Below are 11069 nucleotides of genomic sequence, written 5' to 3'. Positions count from 1 at the left end.
AACAACAAGTTGTGCAAAATTTGATTGAGTGTCATGACTAGCTCAAAATATAGGCCTTTTTGCCCTATTTGAGATGATATATAGCACACCTCAAATGCCTAATTGGTTTAGGAGATATGATGTGAAATGTGTTTTTGCTGGCTCATCGTCTTGTGAGGCACCCTGCAAGCTTTGTTGTCCGCATTCCATTGGCGGGTTGTGTTGTATAGTACCCCAATGCGTGTTCAAACCCTTATGTCTCTCGTTTATGCTTTGAGGTGGAGTACTCACCTAACGAGGCATCTACTCGACTCCACCCGTCAACACCATGCTAGGAAAAACGGGTCAGTATAGCTACTCTTGTTCCATCATCCACATTCAGCATCTACCCGACTCCACCCATCAACACCATGCTGAGAGGAAGAATGAGTTAGTATATGAACCTCTTGTCCCATCATTCCCATTTGGGTCCATAGGGTCAGTGTCGAGATCGAGCCACTCTGATTGTCACCTACCAAAACTATGGACTCCACCACTGCAACGAAAATGTATTTCTCCAAGAAAAGAAATGTATTAAACTCAGTGTCAAGTGGCATAGATGCAACAGTTGGAAATATTATCAATAGGCCTACAAGTATCCAATCATGCTGAAGCAGATTTATGGTCAATCAACATCTGGAGAAAAGAGGAAGCAGTCGTGATCTATCAAGGCCAAGAAGCCAATTGCACAAACACTCCAAGATGGTTACATTAACAAGTTTGCACTACAAACTCCACCATGTAATACTTGAGTCATTGCTAGACAATACGAACCACCACCAGTTGGTGTCTTGTCAATACACAAAGTGTCACGCAAGCGAGACTAAGTAGCCTGCATTGTGGTCATCCTTGTAGAAGACGGAAGGCTAGACCAAGGTGTCATAGTTGCAAACATTCTCAAAGAAAAGGTTTTCCCAACCCATATGGGCCAAAATGCCTTTACCTCCTGCCTTCAATCCTCAATTGTCATCCAAATAAAATTCACATCAACAATGCCACAAGACCAAAAGTCAGAGTGGAAATCCTCTTGTCGAGCTTGGAGATCACATCTAGTCAGCTAAGGGATGTATATGCTGCAAGGTTATTAAGGGGAAGTGTAGACAAGTTTGAAGGTAGAATTATTGATCAAGAGCAAAAATCAATGCACTTGTAGGCTTATGGACTATACCAGTGCTAGATGAAGGGTTCAAGGATTTTGTTCAGATTTAGATGCTGCTAATCTGGCGCAAAACGCAATGTTGATATGATGCATGAGGCTAAAAATGTTGTTTGTTGGGGATGTTGGTGGTACTGCTGATGTGGTGATGGTGGTACTGCAAGGTTAGCAAGGGTAAGTGTAGACAAGTTTGAAAGTAGAATTATTGATCAAGAGCAAAAATCAATGTACTTGTAGACTCACGGACTTTACCAATGTCAAATAAAGTGTTCAAGGATTTTTCTCGGATTTAGATGCTACTAATCTGGTGCAAAATCCAATGCTGATTTGATGCATGAGGCTAAAAAACGTTGATCTGGCTGATGGCTGAAAACGCTGTTGATGTGCTAATGATGCTAATGGTGGTACTGCAAGGTTATCAAGGGTAAGTGTAGACAAGTTTGAAGGTAGAATTATTGATCAAGAGCAAAAATCAGAGTACTTGTATGCTCACAAAATTTACCGATGAGATCAGATGAAGGGTTCAAGGATTCTGCTCGGATTTAAATGTTGCTAATTTGGTGCAAAACGCAATGCTCATATGATGCATGGGGCTGAAAAATGCTAATCTGGCTGATGGCTGGAAGCGCTACTGTGGTGCTGATGGAAATGTTGGGGATGCTGGTGGTACTGTTGATGTTCTAATGGTGCTGATGCTGAGACTGCAAAATACCGTTTCTGGCTATCTAAATTGCTAGCACTAAGGATTCTTTCATACCCTTGCAAATTGGGTCACACAAATTCTTAAAAAAGGCCCACAACTTGGCATAAATGACTTAAGGGACTATTCACATGCTTATGTGCTTAATTGATTATACTAAGCAAAAGAGGGTATGCATCTATGACCCACCTGAACATGCACATCCACCTAGAGTCTCACAAAGTGCTAGGATAGATCCTAAGCTAAACTAAGACTGGCACAAAACTGTAATCGAAGCTTGTCCACATGGATCAACTGCAATGCACACATGACATCCACCTCGTTAAAGGTGATACACAACTGCCAAATTTCTACCTATGGATGCTTTTTGACTTCTGATGATGAATGCTTTTAATGCTTGTGGATGCATAAACCAATGAAAAACTCCTCCAAACTAAGAGACAAAGGGATTGCTTCGACGTAATCATTGACCGGCCCGGCCCGGCCGAGTTACTAGGTAGCTTTACTATTGTTACAGATCGCCAACAGTCAGCAGAGATCAGCGTTTTACATCGCCCAACGTTTTTGGATCGCCAATAGTCAGCAGAGATTAGCGTTTTACATCATATGTTTAGCAAGGAAAAATGCAACCTTTGATAGCGTTTTTACAGCAGGTATTCAGCCCTAAACCACGGCCTTGGCCTCACAATTCATCAACGTTTTTAGGCTACTCACATAACGAGGCATCTACTCGACTCCACCCGTCAACACCATGCTAGGAAAAACGGGTCAGTATAGCTACTCTTGTTCCATCATCCACATTCAGTATCTACCCGACTCCACCCATCAACACCATGCTGAGAGGAAGAATGAGTTAGTATATGAACCTCTTGTCCCATCATTCCCATTTGGGTCCATAGGGTCAGTGTCGAGATCGAGCCACTCTGATTGTCACCCACCAAAACTATGGACTCCACCACTGCAACGAAAATGTATTTCTCCAAGAAAAGAAATGTATTAAACTCAGTGTCAAGTGGCATAGATGCAACAGTTGGAAATATTATCAATAGGCCTACAAGTATCCAATCATGCTGAAGCAGATTTATGGTCAATCAACATCTGGAGAAAAGAGGAAGCAGTCGTGATCTATCAAGGCCAAGAAGCCAATTGCACAAACACTCCAAGATGGTTACATTAACAAGTTTGCACTACAAACTCCACCATGTAATACTTGAGTCATTGCTAGACAATACGAACCACCACCAGTTGGTGTCTTGTCAATACACAAAGTGTCACGCAAGCGAGACTAAGTAGCCTGCATTGTGGTCATCCTTGTAGAAGACGGAAGGCTAGACCAAGGTGTCATAGTTGCAAACATTCTCAAAGAAAAGGTTTACCCAACCCATATGGGCCAAAATGCCTTTACCTCCTGCCTTCAATCCTCAATTGTCATCCAAATAAAATTCACATCAACGATGCCACAAGACCAAAAGTCAGAGTGGAAATCCTCTTGTCGAGCTTGGAGATCACATCTAGTCAGCTAAGGGATGTATATGCTGCAAGGTTATCAAGGGGAAGTGTAGACAAGTTTGAAGGTAGAATTATTGATCAAGAGCAAAAATCAACGCACTTGTAGGCTTATGGACTATACCAGTGCTAGATGAAGGGTTCAAGGATTTTGTTCGGATTTAGATGCTGCTAATCTGGCGCAAAACGTAATGTTGATATGATGCATGAGGCTGAAAATGTTGTTTGTTGGGGATGTTGGTGGTACTGCTGATGTGCTGATGGTGGTACTGCAAGGTTAGCAAGGGTAAGTGTAGACAAGTTTGAAAGTAGAATTATTGATCAAGAGCAAAAATCAATGTACTTGTAGACTCACGGACTTTACCAATGTCAAATAAAGTGTTCAAGGATTTTGCTCGGATTTAGATGCTACTAATCTGGTGCAAAATCCAATGCTGATTTGATGCATGAGGCTAAAAAACGTTGATCTGGCTGATGGCTGAAAACGCTGTTGATGTGCTGATGAAATTATTGGTGGTACTGTTGATGTGCTGATGATGCTAATGGTGGTACTGCAAGGTTATCAAGGGTAAGTGTAGACAAGTTTGAAGGTAGAATTATTGATCAAGAGCAAAAATCAGAGTACTTGTATGCTCACAAAATTTACCGATGAGATCAGATGAAGGGTTCAAGGATTCTGCTCGGATTTAAATGTTGCTAATTTGGTGCAAAACGCAATGCTCATATGATGCATGGGGCTGAAAAATGCTAATCTGGCTGATGGCTGGAAGCGCTACTGCGGTGCTGATGGAAATGTTGGGGATGCTGGTGGTACTGTTGATGTTCTAATGGTGCTGATGCTGAGACTGCAAAATACCGTTTCTGGCTATCTAAATTGCTAGCACTAAGGATTCTTTCATACCCTTGCAAATTGGGTCACACAAATTCTTAAAAAAGGCCCACAACTTGGCATAAATGACTTAAGGGACTATTCACATGCTTATGTGCTTAATTGATTATACTAAGCAAAAGAGGGTATGCATCTATGACCCACCTGAACATGCACATCCACCTAGAGTCTCACAAAGTGCTAGGATAGATCCTAAGCTAAACTAAGACTGGCACAAAACTGTAATCGAAGCTTGTCCACATGGATCAACTGCAATGCACACATGACATCCACCTCGTTAAAGGTGATACACAACTGCCAAATTTCTACCTATGGATGCTTTTTGACTTCTGATGATGAATGATTTTAATGCTTGTGGATGCATAAACCAATGAAAAACTCCTCCAAACTAAGAGACAAAGGGATTGCTTCGACGTAATCATTGACCGGCCCGGCCCGGCCGAGTTACTAGGTAGCTTTACTATTGTTACAGATCGCCAACAGTCAGCAGAGATCAGCGTTTTACATCGCCCAACGTTTTTGGATCGCTAATAGTCAGCAGAGATTAGCGTTTTACATCATATGTTTAGCAAGGAAAAATGCAACCTTTGATAGCGTTGTTACAGCAGGTATTCAGCCCTAAACCACGGCCTTGGCCTCACAATTCATCAACGTTTTTAGGCTACTCACATAACGAGGCATCTACTCGACTCCACCCGTCAACACCATGCTAGGAAAAACGGGTCAGTATAGCTACTCTTGTTCCATCATCCACATTCAGTATCTACCCGACTCCACCCATCAACACCATGCTGAGAGGAAGAATGAGTTAGTATATGAACCTCTTGTCCCATCATTCCCATTTGGGTCCATAGGGTCAGTGTCGAGATCGAGCCACTCTGATTGTCACCCACCAAAACTATGGACTCCACCACTGCAACGAAAATGTATTTCTCCAAGAAAAGAAATGTATTAAACTCAGTGTCAAGTGGCATAGATGCAACAGTTGGAAATATTATCAATAGGCCTACAAGTATCCAATCATGCTGAAGCAGATTTATGGTCAATCAACATCTGGAGAAAAGAGGAAGCAGTCGTGATCTATCAAGGCCAAGAAGCCAATTGCACAAACACTCCAAGATGGTTACATTAACAAGTTTGCACTACAAACTCCACCATGTAATACTTGAGTCATTGCTAGACAATACGAACCACCACCAGTTGGTGTCTTGTCAATACACAAAGTGTCACGCAAGCGAGACTAAGTAGCCTGCATTGTGGTCATCCTTGTAGAAGACGGAAGGCTAGACCAAGGTGTCATAGTTGCAAACATTCTCAAAGAAAAGGTTTACCCAACCCATATGGGCCAAAATGCCTTTACCTCCTGCCTTCAATCCTCAATTGTCATCCAAATAAAATTCACATCAACGATGCCACAAGACCAAAAGTCAGAGTGGAAATCCTCTTGTCGAGCTTGGAGATCACATCTAGTCAGCTAAGGGATGTATATGCTGCAAGGTTATCAAGGGGAAGTGTAGACAAGTTTGAAGGTAGAATTATTGATCAAGAGCAAAAATCAACGCACTTGTAGGCTTATGGACTATACCAGTGCTAGATGAAGGGTTCAAGGATTTTGTTCGGATTTAGATGCTGCTAATCTGGCGCAAAACGTAATGTTGATATGATGCATGAGGCTGAAAATGTTGTTTGTTGGGGATGTTGGTGGTACTGCTGATGTGCTGATGGTGGTACTGCAAGGTTAGCAAGGGTAAGTGTAGACAAGTTTGAAAGTAGAATTATTGATCAAGAGCAAAAATCAATGTACTTGTAGACTCACGGACTTTACCAATGTCAAATAAAGTGTTCAAGGATTTTGCTCGGATTTAGATGCTACTAATCTGGTGCAAAATCCAATGCTGATTTGATGCATGAGGCTAAAAAACGTTGATCTGGCTGATGGCTAAAAACGCTGTTGATGTGCTGATGAAATTATTGGTGGTACTGTTGATGTGCTGATGATGCTAATGGTGGTACTGCAAGGTTATCAAGGGTAAGTGTAGACAAGTTTGAAGGTAGAATTATTGATCAAGAGCAAAAATCAGAGTACTTGTATGCTCACAAAATTTACCGATGAGATCAGATGAAGGGTTCAAGGATTCTGCTCGGATTTAAATGTTGCTAATTTGGTGCAAAACGCAATGCTCATATGATGCATGGGGCTGAAAAATGCTAATCTGGCTGATGGCTGGAAGCGCTACTGCGGTGCTGATGGAAATGTTGGGGATGCTGGTGGTACTGTTGATGTTCTAATGGTGCTGATGCTGAGACTGCAAAATACCGTTTCTGGCTATCTAAATTGCTAGCACTAAGGATTCTTTCATACCCTTGCAAATTGGGTCACACAAATTCTTAAAAAAGGCCCACAACTTGGCATAAATGACTTAAGGGACTATTCACATGCTTATGTGCTTAATTGATTATACTAAGCAAAAGAGGGTATGCATCTATGACCCACCTGAACATGCACATCCACCTAGAGTCTCACAAAGTGCTAGGATAGATCCTAAGCTAAACTAAGACTGGCACAAAACTGTAATCGAAGCTTGTCCACATGGATCAACTGCAATGCACACATGACATCCACCTCGTTAAAGGTGATACACAACTGCCAAATTTCTACCTATGGATGCTTTTTGACTTCTGATGATGAATGCTTTTAATGCTTGTGGATGCATAAACCAATGAAAAACTGCTCCAAACTAAGAGACAAAGGGATTGCTTCGACGTAATCATTGACCGGCCCGGCCCGGCCGAGTTACTAGGTAGCTTTACTATTGTTACAGATCGCCAACAGTCAGCAGAGATCAGCGTTTTACATCGCCCAACGTTTTTGGATCGCCAATAGTCAGCAGAGATCAGCGTTTTACATCATATGTTTAGCAAGGAAAAATGCAACCTTTGATAGCGTTTTTACAGCAGGTATTCAGCCCTAAACCACAGCCTTGGCCTCACAATTCATCAACGTTTTTAGGCTACAATCGGAGTAGCAAAAACGCAGCCAAAGCAGTACTTGATCATCGTTTTTTATTCAGCCTAAGTCCCTTGCCAAACCCAGGGATTTTCAGCCATGTGAATCACCCCCAAGATCACCCAGAACCTCATCAATTCTCCCCTTGTGGACAGCAGATAGAAGAGGACCCAATTCAGCCCTAAAGTCATCATCGTCATCATCGACATAGCCCCATTGCATTAGTCCATGCATCATCATTATACACCTTTGTGCAATCAAAGTTAGACCACTCTCCCCCGACGAGAGTGGGGCCTTCGGAGGAGGGTTTTACAACCTCTCGGGCGTCGTACCTCTTTTCTCTCCTTCTCTGAGTCTCATTCACTTACACGCACAATATCCACTCACTTTGTTCATGATCATAGCACTCTCCATAAGACGGAAGGCTCTCTCCTTCCCTAAGAACTAAAAGGAACCTTGAGAAAATAAAGATCACTAATCTTGAGAAAATACAACATTCATTCCGCTGCAACTTACCGCCGAAGCAATCGGCTGTCCTAGTTGTCCAAACACAGCTATCTCAAACAAAAGAGGGCTATCCAAGCCGCAAGGGGATTGCCCTAGACCTAACTTAAGGAGAAAGAGTTAGCAAGGGAGGGAGCTGGACATGTTGGCACTTCTTGGTGGCTGGCCAAAACTCCCAGCAAAAATGCACATTAGTGGTTGACCGTCAGCAACAAAAATGCTGCCATGTGTCCGTATATTTTTGACAAAAAAGCATCCAGTCTGTGTAGGGAGGAGGTGTCCATGGCCAGCTTGTATGAATGTCTATTATGTGCAGTGTGTGACCCTTTGTAGAGTCATAAAATAAAATTTCTTCTCTAACCTTTCCCCTTTCTTTCCTGTAGGATGATTGCTTCAGCCACCACCACAAGTGGCAGCAGAGGGAAAGGAAATCTTCCACCACAGGTGCTACGCACATCTAAGCTTGTGGACGGTATCGTCACAAAGCAACACAGTGTGCTAACAAGGCTAGTGGCAAATCTTGCATTGAAAGAGGTGGCTGAAGCTATAAAGCAACAAGATATTGTGTATGCTTGTGATAAAGCAGGCATAAGTAGGAAGGCATATGAGGCAATCTACAACATTGTGCAAGAAGCCTTGCAATCTAAGAAGTTGTACAAATTTATTCTTCCTCAACCAAAGGAGGTGACTGTTTTTGTTTACATGTTGGAGCATGATCAATTATATAGTTCTAGAGTCTTATGTTTTCAAGTTGAGATAAGCAAAGTATAGTTTTCTCTTTTCAGAAGGGTTTTCTAAGCTCATGGCTTCTATAGGCGTCTTTAGTCGTTATATAAGAGCTCTCCTTTTACGCATGTATTTAAGTTTGTAAGAACTATAGTTTAGCATGTTTCCCAAGTGTTTGGTGCATGAATTTCCCATCTTACGACACTGTAAAATTTGTCTTTAGGTTCAAAATCAGAGAAAGGAAAGAACTAATCTTGTTCGAGAGGACCTTGGACAATTTTCATTTATCACTGCAGAGAGGATATTTAAAAACTCAAAAGGTGAACCGCGAAAATTCCAGCTTTCAAAGGAAAACAACATATTTATTAATTTGTTGAGAGTCCAAGAGCGCATGGTTCACCACTACAACATCAACGTGCAAGGTAATGTGTGCAAATCTGAAAAACAGTTTTGTTTTTTTTGAAAGGTGTTGATACATTTTCTGTTGCACATCGATATATTTTGTGTTGTTGTCTCCAGAACATCCAACGTTATAGTTTTGTCTTAAAATGGATGAGAGTGAAATAAAAAAGGGGCAAAAATTGGAACGCGTTAGCATTGTGCTCATGAATGGAGGAGTCATGTCAATTACAAGATCCATGAAGAGGGAAAATCCAACAGCATACAACATACAATCAGAGGAGGATACATGGTGGTTGTCAGCATTCCAAGTGCCAAAAGAGAATCATGACGTTCTCTCTTGGGTATTTTCTTTGTCAGATCTTCCACAAATAATAAGCCAACAAATGAATGGCGAAAAACTATTGGTTGAAGGCATTGGCGAATTTAGCATAGACTGGCACATGTCTAGAGATTTAAAAACAATCAAATGTCTTGGTCGATGTGAGCAAGGGCCATGAGCTAAATACTGTTGTCCATTTTGCAAGGTGCAACGAAAAGTACAAAAGAACACCAACGAAATCAAATGGCTGAAAGACTGCATTTCAGTGGATTATACAAAACCACCAGATCGCGATCAAAGGAGTCTCAATGTTGCAGAAGCAGATTGCATTTGGGACCCCATCTTCAACATCCCACTCACCAACACACACTTTTGTACATTGAATGCAGAGATGAGGATATTGGATAAACTACTTCATCTTCACATAAACTACGCAAACACAATGCCAAATAGTAAAAGTGTGATGCGTGATATTGAATGCATGCTAAACGAAATGGGTGCTTATGGTGGCAACACAAAAATTGGAAAGGATGTCCAACTATCCGGAAAGACACAGGATGTTCCTACAAAAGTCTCTATTGGGGGAGCTAAGTCAAGGCGATTCCTTTCCCCTATGTCAGAAAAATTTATGGAAAGTATGAGTATTGGCGGCGTTTGTGTGAGATCACCACTTCCAAGACCAAGAATGCAAGCCATGCTCTCATGTACAAAGAGGTATGGGTGACATTTAACAAACTAGCTATTTACCTTCGCCGACATACGATCGATCTCGAGGAGGTTGAAGAGTATCAGGTCATTGTTACAAAATTCTCAAAGGCCTTCATTAAAGCATGGGGAGAAAGGCATTTTACCTTCTACATGGTATTGAAAATATTTTCAAAATGTTAAGGAGTATGTGTACTTTGAAAACTGGTTACTTTCTACTAACAAGGTCTTCTGATTTTTCTTTGGACAGCACATTCTTCAAGCACATGGGTATTGGTTCATAAGAACCTATGGTAGTCTCTCTAGATGGAGTGCGCAAGGAATGGAGAAATCGCATTGGCGTGCTCGTGGTGCATTCTTTAAGGCCACACGGCATGGTGGGGGAAAGGGTGGGAGTATTGACCTAGATGAGCTTTTCATTTGGTTCTACTGTACAACCCATGGTCGAAAGAAAGCACAAAAGAAACTAGCAGTATGTGCCATGTCACGAGCCATAAAGAAATCTAATTACCCACTGAACTTTCAAAGATGGGCCGCTTCTGGGGCTCAGACGAGGAAGAAAATGGATATGACCATTAATAGGATTAATGCTGACTTTTTCCAGAAGTCTCCACAAACGGAAGTTCCAGCATTACGGATCTGAGGGTTCTTCAATTGTCTATTTTGATGGCCGGTCTGTCAAGCTACCTCTATATGCATTGACCAGCAAATGACAAAACATCATTTATACATTTCTACATTACCAACGGATCAGCACTTACAATTCAAAATGTCTCGCATGCATGTCTACATTACAAGCGGATAAGCTCTTGTATACATATTGCATTGCCAATAGATCAACTCATGCTAGTCATTCCACTCACGCCCATGATTTCAACATTTCTTGCATCCAATTGCATTTCAGTTTGAGCTAGTAGATGTTAACGGCTTTTTTTTCTGATTTTTAAAGCAACCATCCCCTTGCAATGTACTAAGCTTGAACATGTATTATTGTGCTCGTTCACTCTTTTTGTTCTCTGCTAGAAAGATGAGGCTACAAAAAAAATGTAACTTGGATCTCTAACAAAGCATAGATGGAGTTTAGATACAATACACATGGTACACATCAAGGTTCAAATGAATAACACATCAAGGGAA

Source organism: Adiantum capillus-veneris, chromosome 12 (genome assembly GCF_014529385.1).
Source record: "Adiantum capillus-veneris isolate H3 chromosome 12, ASM1452938v2, whole genome shotgun sequence".
Taxonomy (NCBI): Eukaryota; Viridiplantae; Streptophyta; class Polypodiopsida; order Polypodiales; family Pteridaceae; genus Adiantum; species Adiantum capillus-veneris.
This window is presented reverse-complemented; position numbering follows the sequence as displayed.